Source organism: Triturus cristatus, chromosome 6 (genome assembly GCF_964204655.1).
Source record: "Triturus cristatus chromosome 6, aTriCri1.1, whole genome shotgun sequence".
In the NCBI taxonomy this organism is placed as follows: domain Eukaryota; kingdom Metazoa; phylum Chordata; class Amphibia; order Caudata; family Salamandridae; genus Triturus; species Triturus cristatus.
The window spans coordinates 1,132,217,855-1,132,233,744 of NC_140589.1; positions in this window are offsets into that span (position 1 = coordinate 1,132,217,855).

The following is a 15,890-nucleotide window of genomic DNA, read 5'->3' on the forward strand; positions in this document are numbered from 1 at the left end:
CTGGGTTTCCTACTGCGCCGACAAGCCCCACCTCCACCCCCGCCAAACAACGCCCTCTAAAAGCCAGCTGGTTCACTGCAGAACTTCAATAAACCAGACACTCCTGCAGACGCCTAGAGAAAACCTGGCGAAACATTAGAACCACGGAATCACAGAACAACCACAAGAGCACCCTGAAGGATTACCACCAACGCATAAGAGACACCAAATGGACCTTCATAAGAGACAAAGTCCAGACCAATGTATCCAACTCCAAGGAACTGTTCAACGTCATACAGCAGTTCGCCAAACCCACCTGCAAATACACGGACATCACACCCTCCCAGGAACTCTGCAACAAGCTCAGCTCCTACTTCCATCTGAAGATCAAGGTCCACTATGACAACTTCAGTGAACCAACTATGAACACCACCCCCCTACCCACTGCCGCCGACAAACCTACCATCACGTCCTGGGATCCCGTGACCATCAAACTCATCACCATGAAGAAAACCCACTCAGGAGCCCCAACGGACCCCTGCCCACCGCATATATTCCACAGGGCCGCCACGCACCCAAACTAGGACGAACCATCAACGGCTCCCTCAGGTCAGGCATCTGCCCAGATGACTGGAAATGGGCAGAGGTACAACCCCTCCTCAAGAAACCGATGGCCGACCCTACGGACCTGAAAAACTACCAGCCCATCTCTCTCCTTTCCTTTGCGGCCAAAGTCACCGAGAGAATCGTAAACACCCAGCTGACCGCCTTCATAGAAGAAAACTCCATCCTGGACGCCTCTCAGTCTGGATTCTGCAGCAACCACAGCACCGAGGCTGCCCTCCTCGCTGCCACCGACGAAATCCACATGCTACAGGAACAGGGACACACCAGGGCCCTCATCCTTTTAGACCTCTCCGCAGCTTTCGACTCATCTCACATCGCACGCTCGCTGCCAGACTTCACGACGCAGGAAAACAAGGAGCCGCCCTCACCTGGATCCAATCCTTCCTCTCTAACAGAACCCAAAGGATTCGACTCCCGCCCTTCCTCTCCAAACTCACGGAAATCAGCTGCAGAGTGCCCCAGGGATCATCTCTCAGCCCCACGCTCTTCAACATCTACATGGCCCCCCTCGCCGCCATCGTCAGACAGCATGGGATCAACATTGTATCCTACTCCGATGACACCTAACTTATCCTCTTCCTCACAAAGAATCATGAAGACACCAGACCCTGCTTCCAGGAAGGAATGAAGAACGTGGCAGCCTGGATGAAGGACAGCTACCTGAAGCTAAACTCAGAGAAAACCGATATCCTCATCCTCGGACCCTGCACCACCACCTGGGACAACACCTGGTGGCCCCCCACCCTCGGGAGCCCACCCACCCCTACAGACTACGCTCGGAACCTCAGCATCATCCTTGACTCCTCCCTCTCCATGAACCACCAGATCAACGCCGTCACCTCTACCAGCTTTAACTGCCTTTGCATCCTCCGTAAGACATTCAAATGGATTCCCCCCGACTGCAGCAGGTCCGTCACCCACGCACTCATAACCAGCAGACTGGACTATGGCAACACCCTCTACGCGGGAATCAACAAAACTCTTCTATGCAAACTACAAACCATCCAGAACGCCGCAGCCAGGCTCGTCTTTGGGACACCGCGCCGTAAGCACATGACCCAACACCTATAAGGCCTCTACTGGCTCCCCGTCGAAAAGAGGGTCACCTTCAAACTTATCACCCACGCCTACAAATCCCTCAACAACATCGGACCCAATTACCTCATCAAGAGACTATCCTTCCACATACCCAAGATGAAGCTCCGCTCCGCCGACCTCGCCCAGGCAGAGGTTCTCCGCATCCGCAGAAGTAGAACCGGCGGGAGAGCTTTCTCCTACATCGCAGCGAAAACCTAGAACGAGCTCCCTGTGAACATCAGATGCTCCCCCCACCCTGCACACGTTCAGGAAGAACCTCAAGACCTGGCTCTTCAACTGACCCTGAGCGGCCACCCCCCCAGCGCCTTGAAACCCTCATGGGTGAGTAGCGCGCTATATAAACCCCCTGATTGATTGATTGATTATATCCTTCCTAAACACGGAGGTTAAAATCTTGGCCAAGGTCTTGGTAAATAACCTCTGGGGGATAGTTACAACTTTGGTACACCCAGACCAGTCAAAACTTATGCCGCACTGGCGTACTAGGCTGAATCTCAGACACCTATACGGAGGAATGCATTTGATCAAGTCCCACCCTGGGCAGAAGGCGGTGCTGCTATCGCTGGACGTACGTATGGCGTTTGACAGCATCGAATGGCAATATCTGTATGCAGTCCTGGAGAGATTCCTATTTGGTCCCCGATTTCGATCCTGGATCAAGTTGCTTTACACAGATCTACTTGCTAGGGTGCATGTGAACTGTTCAATTTCCCGCTCTTTGACCTACATTGAGGACCGAGGCAGGGGTGCCCACTGTCCCCCATCCAATTTGCGTTGGCATTGGGGCGGCTACCGGCCTGGGTAAGAGGAGACTCAGTGGTGACTGTGATAACGGGTGGTCGGAAGTAAGAGGAACGCCTAGCTTTATATGCAGACAACATCCTATTGTACACCACAAGACCCTGCCTTACAGTTAACAGGCTTTTACAAATCTTTCAATTATTTGCTGGCTACTCTGGGTACCAAATTAACTGGGGCAAGTGCCTCCTGTTTGTGTTCATGGATAGACCAATGCCGACGCTGCCTGGGGAGCCAAAACTCCAACCTAAAGACAAATTCAAGTATCTAGGCAATAATATAGCGAAAACTGAACCAGAATTCCTGGAGGAGAACTTGCTGCCCCTACTCGAATGCATGAAAAGAGATGTCGCACATTGGAGGACCCTACCAATCTCCTTGGTAGGGAGAGCAGTGCTCTTCAAAATGATGACATTGCCGCATATGTGTTCTCCAAACACCCCATATAAAGTACCAGACAGGTTCTTTAGCAAAGTAGATAGTGAATTGAGGAAGCTCCTGTGGGATGGGGAATAGCACTGAGTAAACGCCATAGGGGCATATATGAGGGTGGCCTCGCCATTCCAGATCTTAAAAAATACTATTGGGCATCTCAGTTGATAACAATCAACAAGTGGATTTTTGCGGATGGGGATGACCCAGCATACAGGGTGGATCACTTGGTGATGGGGCAGAGGGGATACCCAGGTGCACTGTGCCAGAAAACTGCAGCCAGGTACATGCCCACACATAAGCATGCTGTGCTTAGTGCATGGAAGAGGGCCAATATGTTCATAGGGTGGGACAACAGATTGACAGAGAGAACCCCGCTATGGGACAGCGAACTTTTGCAGGAAGTGGGAAAACTACCCGGTTTTAACAAATGGAAATTGTTAGATATGGTTCACCTGGGAGATGTATGGAGAGGCCTGGCAATAATCTAATTTGAGGGCCTGCAGAAAGAATATCAGCTAGTGCATGCGGAACAATATAGATACATGCAACTGGGGCATGCAATCTGGAGACACATCAGAGAAGGGGAACAACTTCCAGAATATAGCACCCGAGAGGATCGTCTCCTACTGGACCAGACCCCAGAAAAGGCCTTATCCTTAACATATAGAAAGAGCATTAATAATTTACCCGATCCACTGAGGACCCTGCGAGAAGCCTGGGAAACAGATATCGGACTACTAGAAGATGATGATTGAGCTGAAGCTCTACAAAGCCCAAGGGAAATAGCAGTGAGAGAGAGATTTTGGCTAGTCCAGTTAAGAATCCTCCATAGGTCTTACTCTACGAGCATAGTTATGTACAAGCTAGGGCGTACCCCTACAGATCTCTGCATACGGGACTGTGAACAGAGAGGCACCTTTTTCCACATCATCTGGGAATGTCCAGCCAGTCAGCAATATTGGGGGAAAGTAATACGAATCATATCCTAAGTACTAGGGCAGGAAATTCCTGTGGAGGCCAGATGGCACATACTGTGTGTAACAAGTGAGCAAACATGGTCAAAATATCAGAAAATATAGCTAATGGTGGCGGCAAAGGTATGGAAAAGGAATATCGCCAGAGCCTGGGGGCAGCCCTTCCCCCGAGCGTGGGACAGAGGAAGTCTGACCTAGATTGGTGCAGCACAGCTGAAAAAGTTGTCTACGAGAGAAGAGGATGCCCACGAAAATGAGGGATAATATGGCACAGATGGATGATCTATAGGGATCTTTGAAGTAAGGGGGGGAGGGAGGGAGAATGATAACAAGAAAGACAAAATGTGAAATGGGATAGATGTCAATTGATAAATGCATTACTGAGGTGAGCTCTGGAATAACTGTCGAACTATTGGAAAATAGATTTGATATGTAAAATGTATCCTTTGTTTTATGCCACCAAAGCTCCAGTGAATGATACACTGTATTTTGCAACTGACGAAAGGTTTTCATACAAAGATAAAAAATAAAAATAAAATAAATAATACTTCAAGTGATGGATACTAATTCCTGCAGTAAAATCAAATACCCCGAAGGTGGCATAATGTTAGTTGGTAAGCCCATCAAAATGCTCACTGATTCATGCTCGCCCTTTACATTAATTCATTTCTCTGGTTATAAATCCATGACCAATAGCTTCAAGGACAATTTAGTTACAGTTGACATTTCTCCCAGTGGGTACACTAAGGATCCCATTCCCCTCAGAGGAATGGTTAAAACGCTCATCACATTTAAGGACCGATCCACTGTAGGGAAAGTATGTCGCAAAAGAAGGTTCCAACCTCCTTAGATGGCAACATCAAAAAGAATTAGGGATAAAACTACATCCTAATAACTCCGAACAGGTCTATACCATAAATGATGCCATCACGGGAGAAACAATTTGCGATGAGTTCCCTGAAGTGTTCACCGAAAGTTTAGGGTTGCTTAATGACTTTCAACATAAAATCAAACTGAAATCCAACGCTGTACCAGTAGAGCATTAAACCAGATCCCTACCACATCTTATTTGGGGCACTTTACAAAAGGAACTCTCGAGGCTGAAGGATTTTGGCATTATACAAGCCATTGATTGTTCCAACTGGGATGCCCCCATTGTAATAGCGAAAAAAGCCCAAGGAGATGAGATCAGATTATGTGTCAATTTATTTGAGCCCAACAACAACATTTGGGTTGAGAGACACCCTTTACCTTGCATCCACGAGACGTTGAGCACAATGGGGGGCGCTAAATGCTTAAGTGTGTTGGACCTCTCCATGGCCTACCATTATCAAGTTGAGCTCCATCCTGAGTCGAGATGGTTAAAAGCGTTCACCACACCCATGGACATGTTCATGTTCTGAAGAATTCTGCTCGGGCTTGCATCCACAGCTGCAGTGTTCCAAAAAATAATGCAAAAAATATTAGAAGGGATACATAAAACCTTGTGTTTCCAAGATGTTGTGTTAATATACGGGACCACTGTGGAGGAACACAATACGGTGTTGAGGAAGGTCTGTACCAAACTAAAGATGCAGGGCTGACACTAAAAAAAGAGAGGTGTAAAATAGGTGTCAGGACTGTGGGGTACTTAGGTCATACTATTTCTAAAGATGGGTTCAGATGCAAAAATGTGTCTACTCGAAGCTGTTAAGAATGCTCCAGCTCCTGAGACTAAAGACGAACTGAAGTTGTTCCTCGGACTTGTGGAATACATGAACAAGTATGTTAAACAATGTGCAGATTTAACCAGTACGCTTAGGGATCTCATAGAAAACCACACACAATATAAGTGGCTTGATGTGCATCAAATTGTGTTTGAGAAAATCAAGGAAGCTATTCTGTCAGCTCCATATTTTTGCAATTTTAGCCCCTTCAGGAAAATTATATTAACCACTGATGCAAGCAATAAAGGATTAGGGGCCACGGTATCCAAAGTAATTGATGACAAAGAAAGAATTGTGGCCTTTGCTTCACGTACTCTTGCCAAACCTGAAATAATTATTCAGTGGTCGAAAGAGAGGCCCTTGCATGCGTCTGGGCTGTGAAACATTTTAAGTTCTTCCTATGGGGTCTGCAATTCTGTATTTGCACAGACCATGAACCACTCATATACATGTTCAGCCCTAAGGGATCCTCAATCAGTACTCCCAGCATTGCCCGTTGGGCCCTAGGCTTGGAAAGCTTTTGCTTCAAAGTGGAATATGTCCCTGGCAATCTAAACACTGCGGCTGATTTTCTATCTTGAGCTCCTCTGAATAAAGAGGAACAATATGACACTCCAGAATATCCTATTTTGGAGATCAACTCTGCCGTCCTAACTTCTAAGTAATGGGAAGACTATTCTGCCAAAGATAAGACATGTGACCAACTTAAAACATATACTCGGCTGGCTTGGCCCAAGTGTTACAGCAAAGTCAGCGATGAAGCCAAGGGATTCTGGGAAATCCGTCATGAATCAATTTAAACCAGAACTTGATATTCAGGAATGACAAAATAATACCCCCTGAAGGCATAAGGGACAAGGTGATTGGCCTCGCACATGAAGGTCCTCTAGGAAGGAGCTTGACGAAATCCAGGCTTAGAGAATGCTACTGGTTTCCCAGCAAAGATTCTCTAGTGGAATCCAAGGTAAAGAACTGTCTAATTTGTGCCAATAGTGACAAATCCAACGTTGTTCACAAAACTCTATTCACTCCAGTTTCAATTCCCGAAAAACCCTGGGAGAACCTTGCTCTGGACATAATTGTCCCCATTAATTGCAAAGGTGTTCCTAAATGCTTTGCATTTGTTTTAGTTGACTACCAATCCCATTGAGTCATCACTAAGATGGTGAATCAGATCACCCCAGAAATTCTCATTGCTTTCCTGATAGACACATACACAACAGAAGCCATGCCATCCACCCTTGTCATGGATAATGGTGTGCAATTCCCCTCTACTCTCATGACTGATTTTCTTTCAAAATTAGCCAACACTGCTTTGTACTGTCCCAGAGCTAATGGCCTGGTGGAAAGAATTAACAATATGATCAAGAAATGTATACAACTGGCCTGTGTAAATCACCTTCAGGGTAAGAGGGCTATGCAGGACATGCTCTGGGCATATCACATTACTCCTAACCAGGTCACCCGCATAGCCTCCATCTCCTCTCTCAAAAGAAGGAAGCTAAGCGCAAAGTTCTTTCTGAATTGGATTGGGGAGTGTAAAGGGTGGATTACAGTTTTATTGATACTAGAAACAAAAAAACGCTTTCTATCAAAAACGATTACAAAATGTTATACGACCACAAATATGGGACCAAAAAATGTAATTGGGTGGTAGATGACTGTGTATATGTCAAGAAACCTGCTGAGACGTACCAGGGCACCTCTAAGTTCTTTGGACCTATGCTAATTCTTAATATTGAACAGAATGTGGCAGTCATGGACAATGGTCAAAAGTGGAGCATGACAGGTTGGCCAGTTACTTTCCTCCAATCAGTAACAGATCTGGCAATTCACCCGCCATGCTGGAATTCCAGCAGGATCCAACCTCTAATGATTCCAAGTCCAAAACACTTAGGTCCTCACCAAAGTGGCTCAATGACTATCACATGTGGAATTGATGTTCTCTTCTACTATGTTCTTTAATTAACAGGGGGGAAGATGTGTTGTAATCAGTATCTTATCTCTATAAATGTATGGAGTTACCATAGTACCTTTTATGTTAAGAATGTTCTGTTGATATTTCCCTGCCCCTCCTATCTCTGCTATATAGTGCATTCCAGCCGTATGGGCTGAAGCCTGTGTTAGAATGTTGGTGATGGCAAGAGGACTGTGAGGCTTGGCATGGAGAGAGTTTGAAGTGGTGGAGAGTGGAGAATCCTAATACAAGACACCTAAATTAATTCTGTGGCACAGCATCTTTGTAACACTCCCCTCCGCTGAATCAAACCCTTCAGAGTATTTGCCCCTCTCTCTCTCTTGTCTTCCCCTCTATCATGCCCTCCTTCACTTGACTCCTTCTAGCCCTCTGCTCTTTTCTCTTGGGCAGGTTCTTCAGAGCCTGCTCCTCCAAGGTATCCTTTCTCTCTAAGTTGTGAAAATAATCCAGTAAATGCCTCCAACATCCACACGCTGCACAGTCCTGCAAGAAACATCTGCAGGCCTTGGTCTCCCCACAGGCCAGCCACAAAATATTTAGCCACCCTTCCTTTAGTCATACTCCACACCTCACTGCAATCTCACAAACTCCCAGCCTTCTCCCCAAGTCTTGCCACATCCTGAACCTGCCTGAGCTTCTCATTTCCCTTCCAAGGACTGTCCTCCAAAGCACAAATGTAGTTATGCAAACTAACACCCTGTCCTGGCAAATGTCCCTGAAATATAATTGTCTTGCCAGCCATTAACATTGCATGCTCCCATCATTGACAAGCTTCAGGTCTGCCACCTTCCTTCCTGGACACTAACACATGTCAGATGACTTATTATTCATGAATATCGAAACATCAAGATATCTAAATTATTAATCAAGCTAGCCAACAACATCTCCACCTGGAATTGACAAGCTTCAGGTCTGCCACCAGCTTTCTGAACATCAATAACAACATACTAGCGGATATCCCACCCGACATTTTAAAACACCAAGGTATCTTCAAAGTATAACTATCATGCCAGCTGACTATCCCTAACGACATAAAAAACATCAGAAGTACAATAATGTATGCTATGGCTCATCAATAACATATGTTTAATAAATGCTGCATGGATGATGCTGTCACATCTCACATACTCTATAAACATCCGTACACTGCCCTGAAGCGACATATACACTGGCACATAACCAGATAACTAGTCAGGATATCATGCAACACACTCACCTCTTGCCACAAAGTACATACTATAACCACACACTCTCTACCGAAAGATTCAGTTACACCTGTAATTGCTCCCCACAGGTTTGAGTAATATAATGCCACATAAGAAGCACTTGCATACTATATGAAGGATTCGTAATATGACATAAAATCTCAACCAACACAGAAAGACTCTAGACCATCATCACCTCCCAATTCAATTCAATACACTCTTCCACGTGGAAATCCGACGTTCCAAATCAAATGAACCAACCTGGCCGAGGCAAGATGGCCGCCGACTGCCCGTAGGAAGCGGCAGCCCCTGGACCTGCTCCCGATGATTTCTGTTTGAGATACACTGATGCGATGGAATCTCAATTGGGAAGCTGGTGATCAAGGGAGAGTGAACTGAGCGAACTGAGCGAAAGAAAACGAGAGGATACGATATTGTAGAGATGCTCTGGGAGCCAAATATCCTTACATCATGGCTGATTAAGAGATTGGGTGAGAAGCAAACTACGCGAAGCAAGTTGACGGTGCTGATAAAGCTGGTGGCCAACTGTGTCTCAGATTATCGCCCAAAGAGCAGAAGCGGCCTCAGTCGTGATAGACGCAGCATGGCTCCGAAATTGCAGAGGGCTGTGAAGGAGGTTGCTGGAAGACAAGAGCTACTGGAGAGTGATTCTGACATACCAGCCGCAAACCTAAGAGCTAAAAATCACCGGAAGGGACAGGCGCGAAAAGAGACTGCTAGACAGCGTGAGGTGGAGCGCTTGGCTGCAAGCGAGAGGCGAAGACAGGACCGTGAGGTCGAGCACAGGAGGAAGGCGGTGCCTGGGAAAGGAGCAGCTAACAGTGTCACGAGTGATGAGAGGCAGAGGCAGAAAGATAGCTCCTTTCGACAATCAACACTGTATGAGTCTTTTACCTTGGTTCACCCGGAGTTAACTTCAGCAACTGCTCCTGTCAACGTATTTCCAGAAGGGGATGTTCCAGGAGAGATGTCGGTGGTAACGGCGGCTCAACTGGAGGCCCCAGCAGCGCCTGTAGCGGTGGAAGGTATGCCGGTGCCAGCAGCTGCTCCGGTACTGACAGAAGTTACAGAGCTGGTCAATAACACTCCTCTCATAGGAGGAGTAGGCGGGGGTGACGTGATCGACCCGCAAGCTGTCAGCGCGCTGTCAGACTGGGTGGAGATCCAAACACCGGCACTGATACCAACAGCTGCAGCGGATGTCAGGGGAGCAGGAGAATCGCCTGGCGAGGTCAATCTATCAGTTGCAACGAAGACCCTGGAGGTGGAAATAAACTTGTTGGAGGGTGGCCTCAGGCAAATAGATACAAGTGAAGGAAGGAAAGAGGAGGCGGAGACGGAGACGGAGACAGAGGGCTGGAAGGATGGAGCACCCGTCATAAGTATTAACCAGTCTGGCTATGAAGAGAATGGGGCAACTCCTAAGAATCAAGACACACTGCTTAACTGTCATGAGAGGCGAAGGAAAGAGGATGACGGCAAAAACTGTAAAAGCGGTGGGAATAGTGGTGCTATGGCCGCTGCACAAGGAGATGTTCAACCTGTGAGTAGTTCTACATTTCATGATAATTTAACTAACGGAGATTGCGTGATTAACCAGACACAGTCAGCAAATGGTTGCACATTAGCCGCAAGGAGCAAGTTCATGAGAGACACACATGCCGGAAAGAAAGGTATCAGAGATACTCAGCTGAGATCTACGGGCTCACCTAGCGACGAGTGCTTCTACACAGGTGTTGATGAAAAGGATGGGGGACTAGAGGATACAGGTTCTAGTTCTGATTCTACAGACTTTTCAGTGGAGAGCTGTTCAGAGGAGTTAGGATCAGAGGCCTCGGAGACGTCAGAGGCAATGGTGGGAAAAAATTCTGCTTCAGGGAAGACTCAAGCAGTGAAGTCGAAGTTAAAGGCAATTCCCAATAGATCAAGGGGTGGGCCACGAAGGAGAGCAAAAAAGTTGGGATATCTGCCACAAGGAGGTATCGCAAAGAGGTTGGTGTGGGAGGCGTCAGCTACTTCACAGCCGATGTTGGAGGGGGCTTTAGGCGGGAACCAACTACACCCAATCCAGGAAAAAGCCGGAGGGCAAACTGCTGGACAAATGGAGGAGCATACAGATAAGTTTGAGCTGTTACTTACAACTCTGAAACAGATTCAGGGAGAGGCTCGTCTGGAGAGCAAAAGGGCAAAACATGCGAATAAAAAAATCCAGTCTTCGCTTTGTAAGGTTGACAAGCTATATGAAGAAGTAGCTAATAGACTTGATGAGGTTGAAGAGAGAACTTGCAAAGTGGAGGAGGAGGTGGTGATGCTGCAAGAGTTTAGACAAAAACAGGAGAAAACAGCATTGGATGTCCTCTGGAAGCTGGAAGATCTTGAGAATAGGCAGAGGCGCAATAATATAAGAATTCTTGGAGTTGAGGAAGGGAGGGAAGAAGGAGATATGCGGGCTTTTGTGGTGGAGTTGTTGAAAGGTGCATTCCCGGAGATGGATAATTGGGATTGGGACAAGGAGGTACAGCGCGCACATAGATTCCCGCTGGTTCAGAGGAAGAACAATTCAGGAGCCAAATCAAGAGCCATATTAGTTTACGTGGGGAGCTACCTGCTGAGGGAAGAGATAATCATGAAAGCCTAACCAATGAAGAAACGAACATATAAGGATATCTCCTTCTTTGCCCGCCCAGATTTTTGCCACAAAACAGTTGAGAGAAGATGGCAAATGAGGCAACTTATTACACCGTTTCAGAACATTGGGTGTGAAGCGTATTTGATGTTCCCATCACGTCTTAAAGTTATCATTAACGGACAGACTAGGGTGTTCTTTTCTGAAATTGTGGCACAGGAATATTTAACTTTTTTGAAGGAAGAGAAGGGGCGAAGGGGGGAAAGGGAACAAAGCAGGCAAAGTGATCGAGGCGCAGCTATTAGAAACACAGAACGACTGACATAGTGTCAGTCTTTGCGGTATAGTAATACTCCCCAAAAAGGGTGTGAAGAGTAAAAAGAAATGAAATGAAATGAAAATGGAAAGAGGGGAGATTAGATTTGACTACAAAAAGGTGGGGTCATCGCATCAGTAATATGAAGGTTTATGAGGCATGGGCAGGTTGGGGGTGCTTCCTTGGAGGGCCGGTCGTCACATTTAGGTCGGGATCGACCTAATTGCCAGTAAAGGGGGGGGGGGGGAGGGGAGAGTGGGTTGGGGCACTTAGGGGGGGACAAGGCACGGTGCGCATTGAACAGGTAGAGTTAAAGAAAGTGAGGCAAAACAGGCAAGGAGGATTTAATGAGAGGGTAAGAAAGGTATCAGTAGGTTCAGCAGGCTCAAGTAACTGGGAAAAGGCGGGTGTTTGTGTACAGAGGGAGGCTGATCTAAGGGGGGCGAGTCAGGAAGCAAAAATAGATAATTCAAGGAAAAAGAAAGAAACGAGAGTAGTTGTGAGTAACGATAGCTATGGGTTCTTATGGGTTTTAGGTGTGTAACGTGGAATGTGTGTGGGCTAAATGATGCACAAAAAAGAATGAGAATTTCAATTGCTTTAAGGCAAATGAATGTTGATCTGGTTTTCATACAGGAGACACATATAATGGACACGCAGGCGTACCTGTTGAATCCGCTGGGATTTTACTTATTGGTGAGCTCCAAACAGGGGGTGAAGAAGAGAGGGGTAGCTATTCTTGCTAGAAATAGGAATATTGTGGTAAGGAAGAAAGCGCAGGATCAGTGGGGAAGGTGGGCTATGGTAGAGTGTCTTTTGGATGGGGTTTGGACCACTCTCATATCAGTGTATGGTTCCACGGAAGATGATCCGGAAATCTTTCAATTTTTAGATGTGGAGATGGCTACTTGGGCCCCTAGAGTTATTATAGCAGGAGATTTTAATATCAACGGGTCAGATGGGCTAGGGCAAGGTTCCTTTGGTAAATATAAAGGAAGGAAGAAAAGAGTGAGTAAGGCATTGGAAAATTTAATTGTAAATAATGCCCTAATAGACGTTTGGGGGACTAAACGGGTGGCTGATAAGGGGTACACATACTATTCAGCTCCGCATCAAGTGTGTGTCAGGTTGGATTATTTTTTGATCCCTAGCTCAGATGTGTCGAATGTACAGATAGGTAAATTACCAAGGCTATTTAGCGATCATAACCCATTAATACTCACTTTTTTAAGTAAAACAAATGAGAGACAGCGCACTAATTGGACGTTCGAAAGGGGATTGTTAAAAGATGAAGGCTACGTAGGGCACATGACTAGGTGGATTAAAGATTTCTTCCTGATTAATAGAGGTAGTGCGGCAGAGGGAGTGGTCTGGGATGCCTTTAAGGCAGGAATCCGGGGTGAGACAGCGAGTTTCAGTTCTTATAAACAGAAGCAAGAACGCTCTAGGGGCGAGGAGGCAAGGGGAAAGGTGATTGTGGCTGAGGCAGAACTAGAAGGTTGTCTCTTGAATGGTATTCAAATTGACAAGGCATGGAATGAGCTACTCAAGGTTAAAGGGGAGGCTGAAAGGGATGTGGCTATCAAAGCGGCAGAATTGCTCACATCAAAAAGGGAGAAGTGTTATGAGTGTAGTGAAGCCGTAGGCAGGCATCTTGCTGTGCGGGCAAGACAACAAGAGTCTGTGGGAATAATAAGGGAGATAAGGGATACTGCGGGTAGGTTACATACGGATTCAGAGGAAATTAGGGACGTATTTAGGAGTTTTTATGAGAAGTTATATACTGAGGATCTCGGGGATTTTGATAAACGGGCTTTTAATGAGTATTTTGAAGGGATGCCTGGGGCAGCATTGGAGGAGGAGGCTTCGGAGTGTTTAGAGGGGACATTGCAACTAGAAGAAATAAAAGAGGCAGTCTGGAATTTGCCGGCGGGCAAGGCAGCAGGACCGGATCAAATCCCGGTGGAGTTTTATCGGGTTTTTTGGGGGGCACTGAAGGAGGTTATAACAAACATAATGCAACAGGCGCAAACAGGTTCCTCAATCCCTGCATCATGGGGGGGTGCGGTGATCGTGTTAATACTTAAAAAAGGGAAACCTCCGGAGGAGCCTGGGTCTTACAGACCAATCACTTTAATGAACTCCGACGCTAAAGCATTTTCTAAGGCATTGGCAACAAGATTAGCAGGAGTGATTGCGAACATTGTGAGTAGAATGCAACATGGTTTCATTCCAGGAAGGGGGACAACTCATCATATTCGTAAAGTGATCACGCTATTTGATGCGATGGAAGTTGCAGGAGACCCGATGGCTGTTATGCTTTTGGATGCGGAAAAAGCATTCGATCGGGTCTCCTGGGGCTATTTATGGGGGGCTTTGGAAAGGTCCGGTGTAAAACAGGGATTTATCAAATCAATTAAGGCCTTGTATCTGAATCCTGTTGCCTCCGTTCGGGTTAATACAGGGTGTACTAGGCAATTCCAAATAAGTCGCGGAACAAGGCAGGGGTGTCCTTGCTCGCCATTGTTGTTTGCCATTTACATGGATCCATTTATACGGCGAGTCGAGGCATGTGGGTTGGTCAGCGCTCTCCCTACTTTAACTGGGCAATGTAAAGTGTTAGCTTATGCTGATGATGTGGCAGTGGTCACACCAACACCAACGGAGTCCATTAGCCAAATTGAAATTGAGGCCACAAAATTTGGGTATATATCGGGGTATAGGTTGAACACGGGAAAAACACAAATAATTAAAAATAGATTTGCTATCTGTACTGATAATCGTGTTACTCGCTCAGGAACATATTTAGGAATCTCAATATCGGCTGATTTGGATTCTTTAGTGGAAAGGAATATTGCTCCATTAATGGGAAAAGTAGAAAAAGACCTGGACAGATTGGAGAATCTGCATTTGAGCTTAGTGGGGAGGACAAATATAATCAAAATGCTAATTCTCCCTAAATTCTTATATTTATTCAGGGCAATCCCCTTGCTGTTTGACTCCAGGTGGTTCAAAAAGATAGAACACATGCTTAATAGGTTTATTTGGGGAAAAGGGAAGACAAGAAGGGCACTTAGATTCATGACATTGCCAAAGGAAAGGGGAGGGTGGGCAGTGCCCGACTTGAAATGGTATTATTGGGCTGCAACGTTCCAAAACATGCTAGGGCTGGTGGGGGGTGCGGAGGCTGAAGGGGGTAGCGATTTAGGTACGGTTGCAATATTTGGATTGGTTCTGGGCATGGAGGTAGAAAATGTGTTTCTAAAATTCACGGAGGCCAGCTATTACAAGCGAACAAAATTTAAGACTCTTATGGCAGCATTTGCAGTCTGGAAAGCATTTCGGAAAAGGGCAGGCTTGGGGAGGTTTAACCGCTACACTAGACTCAAAGATAACCCTAATATTCCTGAAGAGATCTTCGCGGATTCGGTGTTTACAGAGTGGGTAGGTAAGGGGGTGAAGAGCATAGGGGACGTTATGGGGGACTCAAGCGTTTGCCAATTCTTAGAAATCCAGAATAGGTACAATTTGCAAAATAATCACTTCTTTAAGTTTTTGCAAATTAGGAGTTTCTTGATGAATAAAGTGGGTGGATCTTTGGGGTTTGATAAGGACTCGGTAATGGAACTGATACGGACAGGGAAAGAGTGTACGATTAAACGATTTTACTCTGAATTAATGAAAGGAAAGCAGGATGATTTAGTGAAGTGGAGTGATAAGTGGAAGGATAGTCTGAGTGTTAGTCAGGATTGTTTTGAGTTATCCCTGGAAAAGGGGCATAGACTTCTGTGTTCTGCATCATTGCAGGCACAGCATTATAAAACGCTGTATCGTCTGTAATATACCCCATTTAAAATAGCTCAGTGGGGAGGAACTGTAGGAACAAATTGTTTCAGATGTGGAAGTGATGAGGCAGATCTAGAACATGTGTTTGCTACATGCCCTCATTTACACTTGCTAAAGAAGGACATTGGAAATTTCATAAAGACTGTACTAGGAATAAATAACTTTTCGTTAACTCCCCCAATTATTCTATTAGGCATAAATGAGGAGGAAGGAGGGATGTGGCGGTAGCAGTCCTTAGATTGTGCTTAGCCACTGCATGGCTAGACCCTCTACCGCCTACA